Below are 25,688 nucleotides of genomic sequence, written 5' to 3' on the forward strand. Positions count from 1 at the left end.
TCAGTCTGTTCCATGAATATCAGTTCTTTCTTTGGAGGTGGATAGTGTGTTTCATCAATAGTCCTTTGGGATTGTCTTGGATTGTTGTATTATTGAGTAACAGTCAAATCATTCACAGTTCTTCATCAAACAATATTGCTGTCTCTGTGCACAATGTTCTCTTGGTCCTGCTCACTTCACAATACATCATTTCATACATGTCTTTCCAGACCTTTCTGAAGTCATCCTGCTTGTCATTTCTTATAGCACAATAATATTCCATCGCCATCATATACCACAGCTTGTTTAGCCATTCCCCAGTTGATGGGCATTCCTTTGATTTCCAATTCTTAGCCACCACAAAAAGAGCTGCTATAAATATTTTTGTACAAATAGATATTTTTTTTCTTTTTGGGGATGTCTTTGAGATATAAACCTAGCAGTGGTATAGCTCTTTGGGAATAGTTCCAAATTGCTCTCCAGAATGGCTGGATCTTTCTTTTCATAAGTCCACCAACAGTGGATTAATGTCCCAGCTTTCCCACATCCCCTCCAACATCCAATATTTTCTGGTTTTGTTATATTTGCCACTCTGATAGGTGTGAGGTGATACCTCAGAGTTGTTTTAATTTGCCTTTCTCTGATCGATAGTGATCTAGAGCATTTTTTCATGTTGTTAAGGGCTAAAATTCTAGCTAAACTGTCTAAAATATCTAATGAGCGGTCGCCAATAAATTATAAGCTTTAGCAAGAGTTAGACTTTTAAGCATTTATTAAGGAGAATAAGAATTTGGTAAAGAGAGAAGAAAGGCCTAGATTCCTCTATCTATTAAAGGGAGAGTGCATTTCTAGCTGCCTTCTCCACCAATATCCCCCAGGAAAAAAGAGTGAGACCGAGCGCCCGTCTCTTCCTTCCTCCTCCCACTAGCCCGCGTCACTTCCTGACACCAAAGAAAAGACTCCTGGTCTTGCCCTCAAAGACCTTCACTTCATGGGTGGAACTCTTCTACAGTAAGTCTCCAGCAGGTGGCGTCATTCCAATCATTACAATATGATTATGGGTAGCTTTGATTTCTTTCTCTGAAAACTGTTCTTATCCTTTGACCATTTATCAATTGAGAAATGACTTGTATAGATGATAAAAATGAAACTCAGATTAAGTGATTTGTACACAGTCAGGTGAACAAGTGCCAGTAGTAGGACTTGAAATATAAGTTGTCCTCATTCTAAGTCCAGAACTCTTCAACTTTGCTTTCCAGATTTATCTCATATAGCTCCCTTTCACCTACCCTATGCATCTGATGAACAGAACTACTCACTATTCCTTGAACTCATCCTGCTCTTCCTATATTCCTTCCTGTCTAAACTCATATCATCCCCTATTCCTAAAATGTGTTCTCCCAAACCTCACCCCCAGTCTCTGCCTGTTCAAATCCTTTCATTAAAGACCCAAATCAAATGCCACCTCCCTCAGCAATCTGTCCATTTCCCACTCAGCTTCTCCTCCACTACCAACACACATACACATACACACACACAGAGCAATTGGAGATAATCTCTTAAGATATTTTAAAGTACTTTATATCAGTCCTTTATACATATTCCCTCTCATATTTTCATTATTTGTTTAGGTATTTTAAGTAGAAAATGAGCTCCTGGAAGGTAGAGGCCACCAATTATTGATCTTTGAAAATTCATTGCCTTGCATCTAGCAAGTGTTTGAAGGTGATTAATGATTTTTTTTAAAGTTTAATTAAATTGAATTCTGCTGAAGTCATTATTTGTGGTGCAAATTTTATGATAATAAAAGGCTTTTAGTAAGTAAAGCATAATGCTGTACATTCCCATTTGAGTTTGGCCATAGCTTGATCTCTTTCCAAATCTAAGTGCATGGCCCATTCATTTTTCAGCAAAAATGACAGTTTGACCACAGTAGAGAGAATGATGACTCAGAGACCAAGTTAGAGCCAGAGCTTTAAAGAAGAGGGATATTCTTCCTTCCTGCTTTGATAGAAGACATGTGTAGTTCTAGAGTCTCTTCAAGTCAGCCTCTGATTCCCTAGACTACTTTTCTACCTCTGCCCCAGTGACTTTCTCACAGTGGAAATGCCTCCATCCCTGCCACCTCTTCCTCCTATTGGTGAGACCCTCCACTTGAGGAAGTATACAGGTCATCCATGCCCACCTCTAACCCTGCTCAGCCCCTGACTCTCAGGATTCATTTTCCACTTTGGCCCCATGTGAGCACCTTCTTCCCTATTACCCCAGCTTTTCAGCTCCCTTTTATCTGTTGTCGTCCCCTACTATCATACAAAGTTGTCAAGGGCAGGAAATGTCTTTCTCTTGCCTGTATTTGTATTCCCAGCATTTAGCTTAGTGCCTCCAAGTAGTAAGTAATTAATAAATGCTCTATCATCTATTTATCTTTCTATCTCTATCTACCCATCCATCCATCTATCCTTCTATCTATCCACCCACCCACCCATCTATGCATTTATGTATGTATATATGTATGTATCTATGCATTTATGTATGTATGTATCTATCTATCTATCTATCTTTCTATCTGTCCATCCATCCACCCACCCATCTACCTATCTTTAGGCAAAGACATATGGAGAAAGAGAACAGCATTGGAACATAAAAATATAGGTCAAAGTCAGCTCCTCAGCATGTCCTTCTTTTCCAGCTTGCCTTCCTAGAGATTGTGGAGAACTTCTCCCTAGGGAAAATTGGAACTTTAACCTCTTGGTTGAGCTGAGATATCTCACTCCCATTCTCCCACTTTCATTCACTCTGTGGTTATTGGGTTGGTTTTTATTATTATTATTATTATTATTATTATTATTATATTCTAATCAATATAACTTCTCTATTTTCTGTTTGCTATCTGCTTAGATAAATGGGTTTACTTCATAATCACTATTTGGGATGGCCATATGTGTCATTTGCATTTGGTAGAAAGGGATCAAGCCTGCAGATATAAGCTTAGGGTTGTTAAGGGCTAAAATTCTAGCTAGTCTGTCTAAAATATCTAATGAGTGGTCACCAATAAATTATAAGCTTTAGCAAGAGTTAGGCTTTTAAGCATTTATTAAGGAGAATAAGAATTTGGTAAAGAGAGAGAGAAAGTCCTACATTCATCTATCTATTAAAGGGAGAGCACATTTCTAGCTCCGCTCTCCACCAGAGTCCAAAGGAAAGAGAGCGAGACAGAGCTCCCGGCTCCCCCTTCCTCCTCCCACCAGCAAACGTCACTTCCTGACGCCAAAGAAAAGACGCATGGTCTTGCCCTCAAAGACCTTTCTTTCATGGCGGAGCTTTTCTACAGTAAGTCTCCAGCAGGTGGTGTCATTCCAATCGTTACAGGGTACCTCTCACCCTTCATGGGCTAGTAACAAGGAAAGAGGTTTTAAGGTAATAAAATAAAATAAAATAAACAAACACAAAAAAAAAACTAAAACCTTTCCCTAGACTAGAAATATGTAGGAAAGCAGACAGAAATAATTCTAGTGTAATATACCTCTCTTAGAGAATACATTGACTAAGCTCTGGCCTTTTCTCCTACTCCCATCCAGGAAGAAATATAAGTATCCCTTGGAAAGGGAAAGACAAAACTACAGAGATAGCTACTTATGCCTTCCCATGAACTTCTTTTAGACAACCCATGTGAACATATATAGCCTATGTGGTCAACATATGTATTATACAGAATGGGCCAAAAGTCACAAAGGGGTTTCAATATTTAATACTGACTTTATTTTTTGTTTTTAATTTACAATACCATAGAATCATATATAGTATATATAGGAAATGAATTTACATTACATGTAAAAAATCAAATCTCATAAATGGTGAAATTTACAGAAAAAATAAATTTCAAAAAGTTATTAAAACATCATGACTTTTGGCCCAACCTGTATATAGCATGTATGTTACATATATGTAGGTATATGTAGCTTATAGTTTATGTGTACGTATAGCATATTTGTGTTGGGATAGAAGGCTTAATTCCCTTGACAGGGGTTAAGGATCGGAGACAATTAATCATTGACACATCAGCACTATATTATGTGTGATTGACTGTGTGTACGTCATTATCCAGGATGACTCAGTATTTATAGCAGAAAACCACAAAGAGATCACATAGAATCTCTGCTAGAATAATTCTAAGAGAATAAGGGTAATTTTTCTCTTTTTTTTTTTTTTGGTGGGGCAATGGGGGTTAAGTGACTTGCCCAGGGTCACACAGCTAGTAAGTGTCAAGTGTCTGAGGCTGGATTTGAACTCAGGTCCTCCTGAATCCAGGGCCAGTGCTTTATCCACTGCACCACCTAGCTGCCTCCAAGAATAATTTTTCAACCTTTCAGCCTTGACCTGTCAGAACCTGTTCTAGGCTTTAACAAAGCGAAGTTTGTACAGCTGGGTCTTCGGACCCCTGGGAGGCCAGCCAAGCATTGTCTCAGGAATTCAGGCCTTGACCACAAAGTTTCCTAGGAGACTTGCTGCCTCAGTGACCATAGCCCAAGCCTGGGGAGGGGGAACTCAGTCAGAGAAGCAACAGCCTTCTGGGTTCGCCACATATTTGAATATACACACTTATATATTTATATATGTATACACACAGAGATATGCTTATACAGCACTTTAAAAGGTCTGCAGAGTCCAATATTTCATTTCATTTCAGCCTCATCACAACAATGTGAGCTTTTATTCTCCCCATTTTACAAATGACAAAACTAAACTTTATGGAGGGTTTTAAAGGATCATAGATTTAGAGTTAGAAAGGACCTTAGACATCGCCTAGTCCAGTTTCATCCTGTAACATGTGAGGAAGCAGGATCAAAGAGATTATATGATTTGCTGAAGGTTACACAGGTAGAAAATGACAGAGACTGGATTGCCACTTGACTACTTTTACTCTAAAGCCATTGCCTTTCTCATTATACCAGTGGGATCACAGAGCTGGCAAATGTCCAATTTCAAAATTCAAACCCAGGTGTTCCTGATTTTAAAACAATATCACTATTTTCTTTGTCCTACACATTCAAGGTGTTTTCTGTGTCTTAATACACTTAGTGCTCTGGAAAGGTAATTTCTATAGGTCATGGCTAAATGAAAAAGTTTCTTGTGAGGAGCTGTTGAAGGGATGGGGAGATGGGAGTCTGGCATTTAAGACCCTAAATGGGCTGGCCATAACCTACCCTTCTGGCTATCTTATATAATTTTCCTTTGTACACAATCTACTTTAGCCAAACAGGAAAATTCACTCGATCATTTTCATCCTGCCTTATTTTTTTCTCTGTTCCTTTGCTTGCAATTTCCCCCATGCCTAGAACAAGTCCCCTCTACCTGAGGAAATTCTTTATTTCCTTCAAGGCCCATCTTAAGTGCTACCTTCTCAATGAAACTTTCCATGAACATCTCCACCCCCAAAGTTCAAGGTGACCTTTCCCTCCTTGGATTTCTTGTAGGACAATGTTGGTATCACTCCTTTGGATTTATCACTTCCTCATCTTTATTACAATCTTTTGTATAAATCTTGAGGTGTTGAAGAAGTCACTTAATTGCTGTTTGCCTCAGTTTCCTCACCTGTAAAGTGGGGACAAAAAATAGTAACAACTTTCCAAGGTTATGATGAGGACCAAATGACATAATATTCATAAAATGCTTTGCAAATCCTAAAGCACCATATAAATGCTAGTCATCATGAGGATGTTGGTGGTGGTGATGGTTATGATGATGACTTTGATGCCAGGCTTCTCCAGCAGGAGAAAGATATGATCAGAGGCATGTTTCAAATACACAAATTAACTAAAACAGGATCAATGAAAAAAGATGCCATCTTCATCTAGAGAAAGAAGTGGTAAACAGAAGTATGTCTAAGATGGTTTGACACACACACTGTGTATATACACACATATACATATTTGTGTCTAATAGTAGACATTTCTAGGGCAGGGGACGGTGGAGAGAGAAGAAAAAAAGGGAAAAAATTTACACGATAACTTTATTATGTATTTAAAAGGAATAGCAAGTTGTACATAACAGATTTGCACTTTCATGTGCAATCATCTTTTTTTCTATTCTACTATGCTATGGAAATGCTTATTTTACTTAAGTTCAAAAAAATAAATTAAAAAAAAATAGAATTGGGGCAGCTAGGTGGTGCAGTGGATAGAGCACCGGCCCTGGAGTCAGGAGTACCTGAGTTCAAATCTGGCCTCAGACACTTAATACTTACTAGCTGTGTGCCCCTAGGCAAGTCACTTAACCCCAATTGCCTCACTAAAAAAAAAAGAAAAAAGAAAAAAAAAGAATTAATGTGATGAGCAGTATGTAGAAGGGATTGGGGAGGTTCAAGAGATGGACACCCATATCACTATTATAACAATCTAATCTATAAATCCTGAAGACTTGAACTAAGGTAATGATTGTCAATGGAAAGGAGAAAATAGAAAAGAAAGATACTATGGAAGCAGAATGCATTTTATTGATCTGTTCACTCCCCTTTGAAGTTAGAATTTGAGCTAATTTGCATTGAATATTTAAGATTCCTCATTACCTCTTCCCTTCACTTAATAAATGCTTGGTTTCTCCCTCCCCCATTTCTCTACACTATAAGTCATAGAACTCCAGTTCTCTATCAATGAATCAATCAGCAAGCATTTATTAAGCACCTACTATATGCCAGGCTCTGGGATATATACTGTGAATGCAAATAAAATGTGAATTAGTACGAAATAAATGACAAAAAGATAAACTGCCCAGATTAACAGAAGAAGAAATAGAATACTTAAGCAGCCTATTTTAGAAAAAGAAATCAAACAAGCTATCAGTGAACTCTCAAAGAAAAAAGCCCCAGGACCATATGGATTTACAAGTGAATTCTACCAAACACTTAAGGAACAATTAATCTCATTATTATATAAATTATTTGGAAAAAATAGATGGAATCCTACCAAATTCCTTTTATGGCACAAATATTGTTTTGATATATAAACAAGGGAGAGCAAAAGCAGAGAAAGAAAACTATACATAGACCTATTTCCTTATGGAATATTGATGCAAAAATTTTAAATAAAATACAAGCAAGGAAATTTATAGCAATATATCACAAAGATACTATGACCAGGTGGGATTTATACCAAAAATTCAGGGCTGGTTCAATATTAGGAAAACTATCAGTATAATTGACTATATAAATAACAATAACAACAAAAATTATATAATTGCAACAATAGATGCAGAAAAAGCTTTTGACAAAATGCAATATCCGTTCCTATTAAAAACACTAGAAAGCATAGAAATCAATGGAGACTTTCTTAAAATAAGTTGTTGTTTTTCATTCAATACCAACTCTTTGTGACCTCATTTGAGGTTTTCTTGGCAAAGATACTGAAGTGATTCGCCATTTCCTTTTCCGGCTCATTTTATAGATAAGGAATTAAGACAAAGAGGCTAAGTGACTTACCTTGGGTCACATAACTAGTAAGCATCTTGAGGCCAGATTTGAACTCAGGAAGATGAGTCTTCCTGACTTCAGGCCCAGCACTCTATCCATTGTGCCACCTAGCTACCCCCAAAATAATATGTAGTATTTATCTATCTAAAACCAAGAGCAGGTATTATCTGTAACAGGGATAAACTTGAAGCCTTCCCAATAAGATGGTAGTGAAGCAAGGATGTCCATTATCATCACTTTCATTCAGTATTATATAAGAAATGTTAGGTATAGCAATAAGACAAGAAAACGAAATTGAATGAATAAAAATAGGCAATAAGGGGACAAAACTATAACTTTGCAGATGATATGATGGTATATTTAGAGAACCCTAGAGAATCAACTAAAAAAACTAATTGAAATGATTAACAACTTCAGTAAAGTTGCAGGATGTAAAATAAACCTACAGAAATTATCAGTATTTCTATATACTACCAATGAAGCAGGAAGAGATAGAAAGAGGAATTCTTTTTTAAAATAGCTGCAGACAATAAAAACTACTTGGGTGTCTTCCTGCCAAGATAAACTCAGGTATTATATGAACACAATTACAAAACATTTTTCACACAAATAAAGACAAATCTAAATAATTGGAGAAATATTTGCTGCTCGTGGATAGGCCAAGCCAATATAATAAAAATGACAATTCCACCTAAGTTAATTTACTTTTTGAGTGCCATACTAATCAAGCTACCAAAGAATTATTTTACATAGCTAGAAAAATAGTAACAAAATTAATCTGGAAGAACAAAAGGTCAAGAATATCAAGTGAATTGATGAAGGAAGATGGCCTAGCAGTTCCAGATTTCAAACCATATTACAAAGCTATAATCATCAAAACAAGATGGTACTGGAGATTAGGCAGGTATACAATACACACTAGTCAATGACCATGGTAATTACTCTAGTATTTGATAAATCCAAAGATCCAAGTTTTTGGAGTTAGAATGCAATATTTGACAAAAATTGCTGGGAAAACTGGAAAAGAGTCTGGGAGAAACTAGGCATAGACCAACATCTCATACCCTATAAGGTCAAAATGGATAAATGTGTTAGACATAAAGAGTGGTATCATAAGTTAGGGGAGAATGAAAAAAATGTATCTGTCAGATCTATGGATAAAAGAAGAGTTTATGACCAAACGAGAAAATAGAGAGGATTACAGGAAGTAAAATGGATAATTTTGATTACATAAAATTAAAAAGCTTTTGCACAAACAAAATGAATGCAGCCAAAATTAGAAAGAAATCAGGAAACTGGGGGGGGGGGTAATTTTACAGGAAGTTTCTCTGATACAGGCCTCATTTCTTAAATATATAGGGAACTGAGCCAAATTTATAAAAATGAGAGACATATCCCAGTTGATAAATGATAAAAGGATATGAACGTGCAGTTTTTAGAACTCTTAGTAAAGTTGTGAACTGAATCCAACCATTCTGATGAACAATTTGGAAGCCCAAAGGTCTATCAAACTATGTGCACCTTTTGACTCAGCAATACCATTACTAGATATGCATCCCAAAGAGATCAAGGCAAAAAGGACATATATGTACAAAAATATTTATAGCAGCTCTTTTTGTGGTGGCAAATAATTAGAAATTGAGGGGATAGCTATCAACTAAGGAATGCCTGAACAAGTTGTAGTCTATGATTGTGATGGAATACTACTGTGCTATAAGAAATGACAAGCAAGATGATTTCAGAAAAGCCTGGGAAGACTTATATGAACTGATGCAAGTGAAGTGAGCAGAACAAGGAGTACATTGTACATAGTAATAGAAATATTGTAAGAATGGTCAACTGTGAAAGTCTGATTTATACAATGGTCCAAGACAATTTCAAAGGATTCATGATGAAAATTGCTATTGACCTCCAGAGAGAGAGAGAGAGCTGGTGAACTCTGAATATATATTGAAGCACACTTTTTTAGACTTTCTTTATTTTTGTTTTATTTTGCTTATGTTGTTGTTTTGTTGGGGAGTTTTTTCGCAACATGGCTAATAAGTTTTGAATAGCTTTGTGTGTATTATTGATAGCAAATTGCTTGCTTTCTCAAGGAATCAGGGGAGTCAAAGAATTTGGAACTCAAAATTTTTTTAAATGAGTGTTAAAAATTTCTTTACATGTAACTGGGAAATATTTGATGAAATTAAAAAATGTTTTAAAAGGTGAATTAGTTAATTTAAGGAGATGGCACCTGAGAAAGGTCTGAAGGAAGCTAAGAATTCTAAGAGTTGGAAGTAAGGTTGGACAGCATTCCAAGTATGGGGATAAGTTACCCCTTTCAAGCTCAGAGAAGCAGAAAATTAAAGACACTAACATACATCAGGCCATTTGATCAAGCAAAGTGCTGGATCTGAGTTATGAATCCTGGCTATGAGTCCAGGCCTAGAGATTAATAGAACAGTCCAATCCAGAAAGTTATTTAGAAAATGAATCAAATCCATGAACAGTCTAAGACTAAATTTGCTTTAGGAGAAGATTTTGGTCCACATTAGGGTAGCCTCCTCTTAAGCAAGAGTGCTCCCAACACCTGGTAGTAGAGAGAAGATGGGTTTAGCGTTATTTCTGTCCCATTCTTACAACTAAAGGTCTCATTAGTTCCTCTTCCTCTCATAAACAACAAGAGGATGGTCACATTCTGATGCTCAAAAATGCAAATCTACTTCTAAAATGTTTGGTAATGTTATTAAATCCATTCTATCACTTTCAGTAATGGATTTTTAATTTTAAGTGCCAAATAAGTGAGAAAGGCAAGTGGGTAAATGTTTGTTCCTCACTGAAATCTCACAAAATTCCTACAGTAAAAACAGAATTTTGTCCTTCTGAACACAATGGGGGAAGCTGTTTAACAGCCATTAATTGTAACAATCTTGAGCTCTTTTTGTATGGACAGTCACAAATGTAGCATTTAGATGAAGAGGTATAGGAATACTTCTTGGCTTCAAGTCATAATGACCTCATTGATAATGGAAGAGAGAGATATAGAAGCTGTGAACTGGGAGGCAACTGAGGACAAAGGGAAAAGAGACAGACTGATTTACCAAAACACCAAGGGGTTGCAAACAGTTTTTCTTACAAGTATATTTGGGCCAGGGCCCTAGGTAACCTGTATTTCAGCATAGCTCATGATGTTTGTTTAACCCCTTGATTCAATAAACACCGGTATGGATCAGATAAACAGCCTTTTCTTCTTACAGGGTTGCTGGCATAAGTAATATGGGACTGCCTGGGGGGTATATATCCTGTCATGGTTTTCAAAAGGAACTTGCATTGAAGACAAATGTCAATGGCAGGATATGGTCTCAAACTGGTATGGCAAGTCAGTTTTATCCTGCATACAGATCAAGAGTCAGGAAACCAAGAATTTGGGTGGAGGGTAGAAATGAAGCAATCCTAATTGCATTACTGTTTATATCATATACATATAGAAATTATGATTGTCATTATTACATAAGAACATCAATCCAATATTCTGAAAACACTTTAATTTTTTTTAAGTTACTTTATTTTATCCTTCCTTCCAAGCCAACCTAAAGATGTTTCCTAGCCTTATATTCCACACCCACAAAGAAATTGTTTGGACTGGAAAACACAAACTCAGTGATCCAGTGAGTTTCTTTGAGCTTTTTAAAATGCAGATCTAATCCTCATTCAATAAATTCCAGTGGCTTCCTATTAGCTCCAACGTCAAGTACAAAATCCTGTTTGACTTTTAAAGCCCTTCCAATCTTTCCAATCTTTCCAATCTTCTTATACCTTACTGCCCTTCATATACTCTGTAATTCAGTGATGCAAACCTTGTTGCTCTTCCTCCCACAATACACTGTATCTCCCAACTCTAGTTAAAATTTTCACTGGCCATTTGCCACTCCTTGAAGTCTCTCGCTCCGCTCTGCTTCCTGGCTGCCTTGTTGGCTTCCTTCAAAATTCAGTGAAACTCCTGCCTTCAGCAAGAAGCCTTTCCTAGTCCTGCTTAATCTGAGTGCCTTCCTTCTAAGATTCTCTCTGATTTATCTTGTATAGATCTTGTTAGCACACATTTGTTTGCTGTTCTCTCCTCCTATTGGAGATCAGGGACTGGTTTTATATTGTTTGGGCTTAACTATCTCCAGCACTTAGCAGAGTGCCTAGCACATAAATGCTTGTTGACTTGACTTTCTGTTTCATTTTAAACTCTAATTTCAGCTAAAGGTTAAAAAAAAAGGTCAATTATGAAGAAATAGATTTCATTTCTAGAGCCCTTGACTCTTGCTAATTTGTATATTCCTGATTCATAAGAATTCCCAATTTAGGCCATCTTTTCCATATGATTAGGAAGTGAGATTCAAATTAACTGGGAATATATATTCTTTGAGTGCAAAGCACATACACAAAGTTAATTAATATAGCAATAAAACTATCCTATTAGGTTTCCCCTGCAGTTCAATGATAGGAAATTACAACGCTGCTGTTAATGGTCTTCCACAGAATGTGATTTCTTGGAGGGGATCTTAAAAATCCACCACACCTGCTAGGTCATTGAGTGATTTGGAGATAAATTAGTCATTTTAGCCCATTTTAGAAATATGGAGGGGCAGCTAGGTGGCGAAGTGGATAGAGAACTGGCCCTGGAGTCAGGAGGACCTGAGTTCAAATCTGACCTCGGACACTTGACACTTAGTAGCTGTGTGACCCTGGGCAAGTCACTTAATCCCAATTGCCTCACCAGAAAGAAATATGGAAACCAAACTCATTTAGTCAAAATGTCTACATTTAGCAGCACAAAATGAATAATCTGAAGGAAGAGGAAGGATTTAAAATACTAACTTATATGTACTAAAACATATCTAAGTATATCTAAATGTAATAATGTGGATAATATATATTATATATGGCATATTGTGTATATTATATCTATGTTTGATATATGTATAAAATTTAATTATATATAACAAATAAAATAAAATTTTAAAAAACACAAAATGAATAATCTGGCTTGCCTAAAACATGTTATATTAGGCTGCAGAAAATGCTAGACAATAAAATAGTTCTGTCCTATTGAGAAAGGTCATGAATAAGAATGTGATTGATTATATTCTTTTATCTCTAAAATTTTAAAATACAAAAATTCAGTCACCATAGTGTCACTTAGCCCTCACAACCTTAGGGCTAAAAAAGAAAAGGGATCTTGGAGCTACCTGCAATAGAGAATTATGTTACCCAAGACTATAAATGAACATCAGGTATTAATTTGAGGCTGGTAGTCTATGGCAGATGATGTGAAAGCTAGCCCCTACATGGAAAGTATTTGTGACATAGCAAGGTGCATACTGAAATTTTGAGTGTGAAAAACAGGGGCCTGTGGAAACAGAAGGTGATTTGTTAGTTAATATGAGTATGTGCAGGGAGTAGAACTAGGAATCAGCATACAGATCAATGGGTATGGGTTGGTCAAATGTGGCTCCTCAGACAATATGCAGCTTCCTCAGGCAAACCTAAGGAGTGTGAAGGTGAGCAAAAAGGCAGTGCATAGATACAGGCGGCCCCAGCCAGTGAGATTTAAGGCGCATTATTCTTGCAATTATAATGTAAATGAAGAGGAGGAATTTGCGTTACATGGACCAGTTTTTCATCACAGAGTTGACCACTGGTATTCTAGACTTTCAGAGCCAAGAGATACAGCCAAGATACAGGAATCCAAGAAACCTAACTTGCCAGCCTTGCCAGCCCTCCTATCAAGATTACTGAAGATGAAAACCTGGAAGTAAAGGGGTGTTCTCCCCATTTCACACCAGCTACACTGCTCTTGGACTTCTTTGCATCTCTCCCATTATACCTTCCTTCCCCAGGAAATTTATCACTGGGAAATCTTATTATGCTGCAAAATTAAATCCACCTTGTACTCACATCTCATCAGTACCCACTGCCCTCTGAATGAACCCTTTAACTGGAGTGCAGAACCATGGGCTCCAGGGCCTCTGTTTAAAGAGGTGGGCCATGCCAGTTTTTCTCCCCATTTCCCACCAGCTATACTGCTTCTGGACATCTTTGAAATTCTCCATCATGACCCAAAATAAGATACATTCTCCCCACCCCTTTTAAGCTTTGTGTGTGTGTCATCTTCCCTCTTTTGATTATAAGCTTCTTGAGGGCAGGGACTTTGTTTTTATCTGTATTTGTATCCCTGGCACATAGTGGGTTTTTTTTTTTTGACTGATTGGCTGCCCATGAACTAGGGAATGGCTAAACAAATTATAGCATATGAATGCAATGGAATATTATTGAGCTGTAAGAAATGACAAAAGGGATGGACTCTTATAATCCTAGGAAGACTTGTACAAACTAATACAAGGTAAAGTGAGCAAAACCAAGAGAACAATTTACACAATGCCTACAGCTCTGTAAAGGAAATCAACTAGGAAAGACTTTAAAATTCTGATCAATACAGTGACCAGCCAGGACTGTAAAAGATCCATGAAGAATCATGGTTTGCACTTTTCGACAAAGATATGATTGATTAGAGCTACAGAATGACTTTGTGAATTTGTTTTGCAAAACTACACTTATTGTAAGGTAGGCTTTTTATTCTTTTTGGAGAACAGTATATGGTGGGAAAAGGACATAGTGATAGGTATTCCCAAAAAGAGAAGAAAAAATACCAACAAAACATTTTTAAAGGGGCAGCTAGATGAAGGAGTAGATAAAGCACTGGCCCTGGATTTAGTTGAACCTGAGTACAAACCTACTCTTACTAGCTATGTGATCCTGGACAAGTCACTTAACCCTCATTGCCCCACATAATAATAATAATATTCAGCAGATGGGGCAGTTTTAGAACTGGAATATTAAATGTATTGTACATTTAAAAAAAAACAAGCTATACATAATAGCAATTTGCCTCTTTAAGTCACACTTTCCTCATCTGTGTCACAGCAATTACCATATTTGAACAATTGACCATACAAGGTTGTTGTGATGAAAGCATTTTAAAATATGATTGAAACATAAGTCTCCATAATTTCATCTTTTTCTGTTCTTTGTGTATAGAAATAATTGTACATATTCATGTTTGCCAAGTTCATGGCAATAAAAAAGAAAAAGCAGCAAATATAAAAAAGTTACTTCAGATGCACAAAGTGTGGTAAAATATGAAAGTTTTTAACAGTCGGTTAGGATAACTGAAAGGCGCCAGTTTTTCAAGGACCACCCTTTTGGGGAGGAGATGAACAGTCCGCCTGCTGCGCATGTCAGACTGCCTGCCGGGTACAGTCCGCCTGCTGCGCATGTCAGACTGCCTGCCGGGGTTTTTTTGACTTCCGGGGTGGAGAGAAGGGGAGTAGCCTTTTTTGCCGGCTTGGCGGGACTCCTGGCGGCGCGGGACAGACGGTCTGACTCACTCCAAAGGTGGCCTAAATCGGTTTGGTGAGTTTTTATAAGGAATATAGACTAAGCCTAGATTTAAGACGATTTGTACTGTATTTCTATTTTCCTATCCTTCTAATCAACAACACCTTATATACAATAAAGGCTCTATCTAGAAAACCAGAAGCTTCTTCCATTTACTAGTCTGGGAGATAAATTAAGGGAAGGGTTAAGTAGGGGAGATTTATGATCTAATATCCAATTTTAAATCTCACAGTTTGGCGACCCCGAAGGGACCTTAAGGACCCTCCCACCCTCCCTAGTTTGGCCATAAACCGGCTAATTCGGTGGATTTTCCAAATACCCCCCCCCCCTCGGACTTTCCCTTTGTCTAATCTCCCTTAAAGACTTTAAGCCTCTAAAAGTCTCGCTTTAAACAGAAAAGCCAGCCCAGTTTAAAGGGCAAGATGCTTGAATATTCTACCATCCCTTTGATTTTTCTCATCGGAATGTATTGGGACAGCATAACATCCCGACTTAGAGGAATAGTTTACTCAATGGTCCTTCATAACATTATTGGTTTTTTCCTCATTCAGGCAGCAAAAAGTTTTTTGTATAATAGTATACGTGAGAATCTTTGGGAAAATACGTTTAATATAAGTAGAAATTTTATGCCTGCAATTGAAATACCTTTTAATACCACATCCATAGTTCATACGACTAAGGATTTTATTTTTTTTTGTTGTTTTTTTTTTGTTTTTGTTATTATCATTGTTTTTGTTATTATCATTGTTATGATGTGGGGGGAAACTCTCACATATGGAGAGAGACCTCAAAATGGCTGTTTCTACTAGAGATGATCCAAGTTCAGAATCAGATCAGCAGAAACTACTCCCTCTGCAGGAAGCTATAGAATATAGTAAGAAGGGAGTGCCAATTCAAGTCAGAAAATATAGCCCCTTTAGACCAAGTGACTTGAGCGCATGGAAATCAATCATCCCTAGTTTTGAGAAAAATCCAAACACTGTAATTTCACAGTTAAGGACTATATTTAATGCATATCAACCCAGTTGGGCTGATGTTACTTGCCTTTTGGAAACTTTACTGTCCCCAACTGAGATTACAGATATTATCTCAGCAGGAAATGCCCTTGTTGCAAAAGGTAAGGCCGATGTGGAATGGCCTCTAAAGGATCCAGAGTGGAATTATAATGATGATAGGGATTTCCAAAGATTAAAAGATGCTAGAGAAACACTTCTGAAGGGAATGGAATCTTGCTCTAGAAAACCGGAAAACTGGCAGAAATTTTTAAGCCTACCTCAGGAGGCTAATGAAAGACCAAACAGATTTTATGATAGACTTTGTGAGGCCGCTAGACAGTACACCAGATTGGATCCAGTAGATTTAAGAGATTCCTGTATCATTCTCAACACATTTGTTTATAATTCACTGCCAGAAATACGCAGATACTTTCTGAAACAATGTCCAGACTGGAGAAATCTCTCAGTAGATAGAATTAAGGAACTTGCAAATTATGTCTTTGACTCACGTGAGGAAGATCCAGATCACCCTAAACAGAGCATTCTGGCACCAGCGATTCCTAGTCAGCCATGTGGACACTGGAACAAGGACACTAAGGTGTGTTGTTACTGTCGTAAGGAGGGGCATGAATTGAAAGAATGTAGGACTTGGAGAAGAAATTCTAATTCTAATTACAGGCGAAATCAAAATAGAAATAGATCTTTTTGGAGGAATACAGAAAGGCAGTACCAGAATAATGGTAACCAAGACCCCCCTCAGAAGAGGACACAGGAATGATGGTGTCTTGGGGAGGAATGGAACATAGATAATGAAAGCCATATATTCCCAGATCCGGATTTTTTGAATGCACTTGTGCCAGTCCATTCACCTCCCCAGAGTAATGAACCACATGTCACCTTAAAAGTGGGGGAGACTTATTATGATTGTCTGCTAGACACAGGAGCCTCTAAATCAGTATTAGTAAGCAAACCAGATGCTGGGTGTAGACCTGTAGGATTTTTGAATGTAGTGGGAGTCTCAGGAAAGAGCCAGAGAGTGGCAAAATTGAATCCTCGCATGGTATCTATGGGGCCCTTAACAGTGGAACATTCATTTTTACTCATGCCTGATGCCCCTGTAAATTTATTAGGTCGTGATCTCCTTTGCAAGCTTAGAGCAACCATATCTTGTGCTCCAGATGGGGCTGTCTCCTTACAATTGCCAGAGGATACTGTTCATTTATTACCAATTTTACTTACAGAAGCTCAAGGAACAGCAGGGGAGGTATCCAAAATCCCCTCTGACATTCCTGAGTCTTTATGGGCCTCATCCCCTAATGAGGTGGGGCTCCTTAAGTCTGCCATGCCTGTTACCTTTAAAGTTAAGGGGGGACCACCCCCCTCCATTCCACAGTATCCATTGTCTAGGGAAGCAATAGAAGGGATCACCCCTATAATTGAGGCTTTGAAAAGCCAGGGTATTATTATTCCATGTCATCACTCTCCATGCAATACTCCCATTTTGCCAGTTAAAAAACCCAAGCCTGGGCCAGATGGTAAACCTGTTTATCGTTTTGTGCAAGATCTTAGAGCGATTAATAATTATGTTATTCCTAGACATTCCATAGTTCCAAACCCGGCTACGATAATTTCCTCGATTCCCTATGAATCTACATGTTTCACAGTGGTAGACCTTTGCTCTGCCTTTTTCTCCATACCAGTACATGAGGACTTCCAATATTTATTTGCTTTTACCTGGAAAAATAGACAGTGGACCTGGACTAGACTCCCACAGGGATTTGTAGACAGTCCCACATTATTTTCCCAAATTTTACAGCAGGATCTGGCCTCTATTACCTTTAAGGGCTCCATACTAGTACAATATGTAGATGACTTACTTTTGGCCTCTCCTAATGCTGAAATTTGTCAGGAAGATAGCCGTCACTTACTGCTGGAGCTGCACAAGAGAGGACACAAGGTTTCCAAGACAAAGGTACAATGGTGTTTGCCCCAGGTAGAATATTTAGGATTTATTTTGGCTGCTGGAACTCGCTCTGTCTCTTCTAAGAGAGTCCAGGCCATTCAACAACTCTCTGCCCCCACTACTAAGAGGCAGTTGAGAGCCATTCTGGGAGCAGCTGGGTACTGTAGACAATGGATACCCTCTTTTGGTGAAATTACTAAACCCCTCATAGCTCTTACAAAAAGTTCTGTTCCAGACAGTTTACAGTTGGATCCCCAGCATCTCTCAGCCATAAAAGAATTAAAACGGGCCTTGTTATCAGCACCTGCCCTAGGACTGCCAGATTATAGTAAGCCTTTCACTCTCTTTGTGCATGAACAAAGGGGGGTGGCTTCTGGAGTCCTGACTCAGTCACTGGGGCCTAACCAACGTCCTATAGCCTACTATTCAATTCAGCTGGACCCTGTAGCGGCTGGAGCGCCACCTTGCCTTAGAGCAGTGGCGGCCACAGCGCTTTTGGTAGAAAAAGCCTCTGATTTGGTCCTAGGTAACCCTCTACTGTGCAATGCCCTCACGAAGTGGAGGCTCTCTTACTACGTCACAGGACACAAGCCTTTTCAGATCAAAGGCTGGCTAAGTATGAAATAACCCTGTTAGGTAATGAGAATATCACTTTAAAACGCTGCACAGTTCTTAATCCAGCAACACTACTCCCTAACTTACCATTCTCGGGGGAACCATTGCATGACTGTGCTTCTTTAGTTGATATGGCTGAAAAACCCCGTGACGATCTTTTTGATACACCTTTAGAAATCCTGATCTTGTCCTCTATACAGATGGTTCCTCATTTATGAGAGAGGGAACCCGTTTTACTGGAGCTGCTGTAGTTTCTGATTATGACACCCTCTGGGCAGCTTCTCTGCCTTCCCATTTTAGTGCACAGGCTGCTGAACTTGTGGCTCTTACACAGGCCTGTAATATAGCTAAAGATAAGAGTGCCACCATTTTTACTGACTCGAAATATGGCTTTGGCATATGCCACTTTATTGGTATGATTTGGCGTCAACGAGGCTTTCTAACATCCTCGGCAAGGCTATTGCCAATGGGGACCTTATCAAGGACCTCTTAGATGCCCTAAAACTGCCTTCTTCCCTAGCCGTTGTACATTGCCCTGCCCACACAGGGAATAGTGATCCTGTTTCAAAGGGAAATGCACGAGCCGATTCTGCAGCCAAGCTTGCTGCATTAGAAGCTCCTGAACATGTATTTAACCTTTCACCTTCTGAGGATATTCCTTCCAACCTAACCTATGACGATTCTGAAGTAGAAAAGTGGAAAAAGAAATTTAAGGCGAAACAGATCAATGGCATCTGGGTGTCTCCGGAAGGTAAGCCATTTCTTCCCCGGAAATTCTACCACCAGGTATGCCTCTCTGTTCACAGAAAAGGCCATTTTGGTACACAAGGCATTGTAGACTCTATTAAGAGAACCTGGATAGCACCAGGTGTGACTAATACAGCATCTCGAATCTGCTCGGGCTGCTCCACATGTCAGTCTTATAATCAGTATGCTTTTAAGGCCAAAGCTTATGGAGGGCGTCCTCTAGCATATACACCTTTTGAGCACTTACAAATTGATTATATTACTATGCCAAAAGCAGGACATTATAAATTTTGCCTTGTTATAGTTGATCAGCTTACTCGGTGGGTGGAGGCCTTTCCCAGCCCCCGAGCCACAGCTGCCTTTGTTGCCAAAATTCTTCTTAAAGAGATAGTACCTCGTTTTGGCCCACCAGCCCGCATCGATTCTGACAAAGGCACACATTTCACTGATTCGATTTTATCCCAAATCTACTCTTTCTTGGGAGTGACTCCAAAATTCCACACGCCCTACCATCCACAAAGTTCAGGCCAAGTCGAACGTATGAATAAAGAGCTTAAGAGTATGATTGGCAAATTATGTACTGAAACCCATTTGAAATGGCCTGATGTTCTACCATTGGCATTATTCTATCTACGAAGTAGACCAAGAGGAGAACTTCATATATCTCCTTATGAAATGCTTTTTGGTCACCCTCCTATCCAAGCTAAAACTTTTTCCCCAGTTTATACATCACTGGTGGGAGGTGATACTTCTGTTGCTTCCTATATACAGGAATTACAGACCAGGCTACGTGAACTCCATGAGGCAGGAGCTGTGGTCCAGGCAGGACCATTAGACTTTTCATTGCATAAGTTCAACCCAGGAGATAAAATATATGTAAAGAATTTTCAGAAAACCAGTGGAACTCAACCTGCCTGGGAAGGACCTTTTCAGGTATTATTGACAACTCCTACTGCCATTAAAATTGGTGAAAAAGACTCATGGATTCATTGCTCTCATATAAAGCCTGCACCATTCATAGGTGAAGAGATTTCAGATAGACCTGAGGTAGACGCTAAAGAGGTAAAAACCCTAAAGATAGCAACTGTTAAAGAGCAAAGAGAGTTCAGAGGAAAAAGGCAGTTCCCATTTAATAATCCCACTGATCAGTTAAATGCTTTGGGACTCAGTCTTCGTAAAGTATCAGGAGACGGAAATTGCCTTTTTAGGGCTTTAGCAGACCAGCTAGAAGGTCACTGTAGAAATCATCTCAGACACAGACAAGAAGCTGCTTCTTATATGATTAACCATAGACAAGAGTTTGAGTCTTTTATAGTAAATGACTCCCCTTTTGAAGAATATGTTGATGAATTAAAGAAATTTGGAAAGTGGGGAGGAAATGATACAATTGTAGCATTTGCTAAGCAGCATCAGCTGAATGTTGTGGTTCATCAATTAAATCAGCCTTTATTGAAAATCAGTGGCACAGACAAAACTGATGCTAGAGAACTCCACATTTTCTACCATAAAGAACATTATGACAGCATTAGAAAGATCAATGACAATTCAGAAACCCCTGCCACTTTGGCATGCAGAGAATTGGGGAACCAGTTAAAACAATGTGGCATACCCCAAACTCTAGCAGCTTAAATACTTAAAATTTAACAAGCATTTCCTTCCACAGGCAAAAGCACTGAAGCACATGGCCTAGTTTTCTGGCCCACCTCAATTTCTCCCACCCTTTTCCCTACCCTATACCTATTTTTTTTTTAATCCTTTTTGCTTTTTGTTTTGTTTTGACTTTTGAAAGGCACTGAAAAGACCTGGAATTCACCACACCTTTAAATTCTTTAAGAGCACAAAAGGGTGCTTAGCGAATCTTTTGCCTTTTATTTTTGGTTTTTGGTTTTGCTTTGTTTTTTTTTTTTTACTTTTGTTTCTTTTGCTTTTCTTTAAAAACCCGATTTTGTGAACTAAGTGACTTTTCAAAGGCATTTTAAGTATATGCTATTGAATATTGAATCTTGCTTATTGAAGTCTTATTTCTTTTTGATGAATTAATCACCACTTTAAGTATCTGCTACTGTTATACTAGAGAATTCATGTATAAGATGATGTGGTCTACTTGCTAAAAGAAGATTATGTAATAATGTCTAAAAGAAGATTATGTAACAATGTCTAATATAATCAGCTATTTACATTCGTTTATTATTTATATGTCATTATACTCTGGGTATGGTTTGGAATTATTGTATATATCACTAATATATTCTCAGTTATGCAGCATAGCACACATTTTTACCATCATATTGTCTTTGGTGAAATTAATGAGATTTCAGAAATATGGAAACTTATCATTTCAGAGACTAACTTGCTGTGAACTCTGATGCAGGCCCTGGAGAGAATATATGTGCAACAAAAGGAGAGACAGGTATACATAAGTCCATGGTTTGCTTATGATGGTGACTATGTAGAGCACAATTACTAGGCACAGTCCAGTATTCATCCTCTCTCCCTCCTAATTTAACCTAATTTAACTGAACTTACTTATCTTTTTATCTCACTCAGTTGAATTCACCTGTGGCCTAGCACAATCACTGGCTGTCTCGGAACCATGAGATATGGTATGATAACCTTTCCATAACATTTTCAGGTGTCATGAACACATACTAAATTTGACTTTGATCCAGACACATGGTGGTAAAAAGTGTTACTGATTGCAAAATGCTATGCTAAGGTTTAGTAAAAAAAAAAAAATACAGCAATTCAAACAGTTAAAGAAGAAATCCAGCTTTCCAGACCAGAGTCCAGAGTCCAGAATCCAGTTTTCCAGACCAGAATCCAGTTTCCTCCTGATGACATCTTACCACTTCAAGAAGACAAGAGAACTCAGAGACTTTATATGAACTGTTTTGCTTTATTAGCTTTTACTATCTCCTTTCTGTTATATACTATCTGTAACATGTACTCTCTGCAGAGGTTCTCCCTTTGCAAGACTAATGTCAAAGCGTTGGTTCATGAGGAAAAAAAAAAAATCGCCCCTCTGGACAAAACTTTCCTCTCTTCCTTTTCTGTATTGTTGTTCGCATATTATTAGTCAGCAGAAGTTATTATATTCTTTTTACTGTTCCATCAAGGAAACATTCCATTTCTTGAGGAAGCAAAGGGGGGAAATGTGGTAAAATATGAAAGTTTTTAACAGTCGGTTAGGATAACTGAAAGACGCCAGTTTTTCAAGGACCACCCTTTTGGGGAGGAGATGAACAGTCCGCCTGCTGCGCATGTCAGACTGCCTGCCGGGGTTTTTTTTGACTTCCGGGGTGGAGAGAAGGGGAGTAGCCTTTTTTGCCGGCTTGGCGGGACTCCTGGCGGCGCGGGACAGACGGTCTGACTCACTCCAAAGGTGGCCTAAATCGGTTTGGTGAGTTTTTATAAGGAATATAGACTAAGCCTAGATTTAAGACGATTTGTACTGTATTTCTATTTTCCTATCCTTCTAATCAACAACACCTTATATACAATAAAGGCTCTATCTAGAAAACCAGAAGCTTCTTCCATTTACTAGTCTGGGAGATAAATTAAGGGAAGGGTTAAGTAGGGGAGATTTATGATCTAATATCCAATTTTAAATCTCACAAAAGGATAGCCCAGTTTTATTTAATAGCTGAACCGATGAAGCATTTTCTCCCAATAATTATTAATATATATTACAAGGCACACTGAATGTTTCTCACATTTCCCTTGAAAATGAAATCACTACATTAACATAGTGTTTTCCTCTCTACATATTTTACCAACATGTCATGTTGAATATTCTTGACCTAGATGAAAATTTTTCTTTCCACAATAAAATTATGTCTTATTCCTCTTCTTCTTTCTCTTCTTTTCCTCTTCCTCTTCTCCAACAGGTATCTGGATAATTGAAGTCCCCTCTTTAATTTCACCGTGCCAGGCTTATGATTTGTTTCTCAGGTTTCTTGTTTATATCTTCTTCCTGTCCAATTGGTCTTTAGTATACTCTGAAAAAAATATAGCTTTTGTTCCTGCCCCTATTGATCATTATCCAAATGTTCTCTACCATGCTCCACCATTCTGATTCACTGATTTTTCTCACATGAGTATAGCTTTTTTTTTTTTTAAGTAAGGCAATTGGGGTTAAGTGACTTGCCCAGGGTCACACAGCTAGGAAGTGTTAAGTGTCTGAGGTCAGATTTGAACTCAGGTCCTCCTGATTCCAGGGTCGGTGCTCTATCCACTGCGCCACCTAGCTGCCCCATGAGTATAGCTTTTTTAAAATATTTTTATTTATTTCATTAAATATTTCCCAATTACATGTAAAAAATTTTTATTATTCATTCTTATATTGAGTTCCAAATTCTCTCCCTCTTCCTATCTCTCCCCTGCCCCTTGAAAAGGCATTTTGATATTGATATATGATATTGATTATACATGCGAAGTAATGTGAAACATATTTCCACATTAGCCATGTTGTAAAACACATGAAAAAAAGCAAGAAAAATAAAGAAAAAAATTTAAAAGTATACTTCCAATCTGCACTCAGAGCTCATCAATTCTCCCTCTGGAGATCAATAGCATTGTTCATCATGGATCCTTTGGAATCATCTTGGATCATTATCTTGATCAGAGTTGCTAAGTCTTTAACAGTTGATTATCTTTGTAATATTGTTGTTATTGTGTATGATGATCTCCTGGTTTTGCTGGCTTCACTGTGCGTCAGTTCATATAAGTTTTCCCAGACTTTTCTGAAACAATGTTGCTTGCCGTTTCTTATAGCATAATAGTATTCCATCACAATCATATACTACAACTTGTTCAGGCTTTCCTCAATTGATGAGCATCCCCTCAATTTCAAATCCTTTGCCAAACTTCTTAATATGTTGTACTATTAAGCCCCCCACACCTCTGCCCTTTACTTATCCTGATCCCATTTAAATAAGAGATGATTGATGTCTCACAGTAGTCATTATATGATTGTCTTATTATGCCCTTTAAAAGGCAGGCACTAGAGGTGGGAGTGGAGGCCTTAGAGATGGAGAATTTGTACACAGAGGAGAGAAACCAAACAGAGACACAGACTCACTTAGTTATTTGGAGGTAATATTTACATAAGCTCCAAAGGACCAAGAATCAGTATGTGAAAAAGAGAGAGTGACAGATGAGTTCCCAGACCTAAAAGAAGGGATCCCCTTATCTACTATCTACCTGGTTCCCCACCCCCTTTCTTTAGGTGGGTGGATAGAAAGCCAGACCTGGAGTCAGGAAGAACTGTGTTCAAATCTGTTCTCAGACACTTATTTATGGACTGTGTGACTCTGGGCAAGTTATTGAACCTCTGCCTCATCTTTAAAATGAGGAAAATAGTAGTACCTCCTTTCCAGGGTGGTTATGAGGGTCAAAAGAAATAATATTTGTAAAAATACTTAGCATTGGGGACAGCTAGGTGGCGCAGTGGATAAAGCACCAGCCCTGGATTCAGGAGGACCTGAGTTCAAATCCGACCTCAGATACTTGACACTTACTAGCTGTGTGAACCTGGACAAATCACTTAACCCTCATTGCCCCACAAAAAAAAAAAAAAAAAGAGTTGTTCTCTTTAGTGAATTTCTGTACATCTTTTTCCATTTGGCCAATTCTACTTTTTTAAGGAGTTCTTCTCTTCAGTGGATTTTGTGCCTCTTTTACCATTTGGCCTATTAACCCTCATTGCCCAGCCCCTCCCCCCCAAAAAAAACAAACACAAAAATCCACAAACAAACAAACAAACAAAAATGTTAAAATGAGAGAAACCACTTCCATGAATAAAAAAGTGATAAGGAAGATGTACTCTGCCCTGGTCAGACCATATTTGTAGCATGATGCTTAGTTCTGGGCATCACCATTTACGAAGGTCATTGATAAGCTGGAGAGTATCTGGCTGGGGAGAATAGTCTTGAGGCTGTCCTCCACAAGGACTGACTGAAGGATTTGGGAGAGAAGACTTAAAGATGGTAGTGTACATGTTCAAATACGTGAAGAGCCATCCTTTTGGTAGAGGAATTAGTTTGTTCTACTCAGCATTAGTAGAAACAGTAGAAGTTGCGAAGAAACAAATTTAAGGTTCACATCTGGTAAAACTTCCTAATTATTAAAAAGTGAAAGAGGGGGCAGCTAGGTGGCGCAGTGGATGGAGCACCGGCCCTGGAATCAGGAGGACCCGAGTTCAAATGTGGCCTCAGACACTTGACACTTACTAGCTATGTGACCCTGGGCAAGTCACTTAACCCACACTGCCCTGCAAAAAAAAAATGCTTGATAAAAAGTGAAAGGAGCTTTAGAAAAGAAGATAATAATCTCCACTACCTGGCCTTTCAACTTCTTCATTTATCAGAACTTGATTAAAAAAAAATTATGATTGTACAGGATTCCCAGTGTGGAAAATACCTCTACCAATGCAGGTTGGTGTTAGACATATTCTAACACACTTATCTGAAACACTGGGATATTCAGTGTCATCAGT

General features: G+C 38.2%; 1 protein-coding gene across 1 annotated transcript in view; it reads right to left on the reverse strand.

The window, feature by feature from the left end:
* Positions 1-25,688, reverse strand: part of SLC35F2 (solute carrier family 35 member F2) — an 80,499-nt gene that overhangs the window by 32,823 nt on the left and 21,988 nt on the right. The window lies entirely within an intron of this gene.

This window comes from Dromiciops gliroides, chromosome 3, assembly GCF_019393635.1.
Source record: "Dromiciops gliroides isolate mDroGli1 chromosome 3, mDroGli1.pri, whole genome shotgun sequence".
NCBI classification, from domain to species: Eukaryota; Metazoa; Chordata; class Mammalia; order Microbiotheria; family Microbiotheriidae; genus Dromiciops; species Dromiciops gliroides.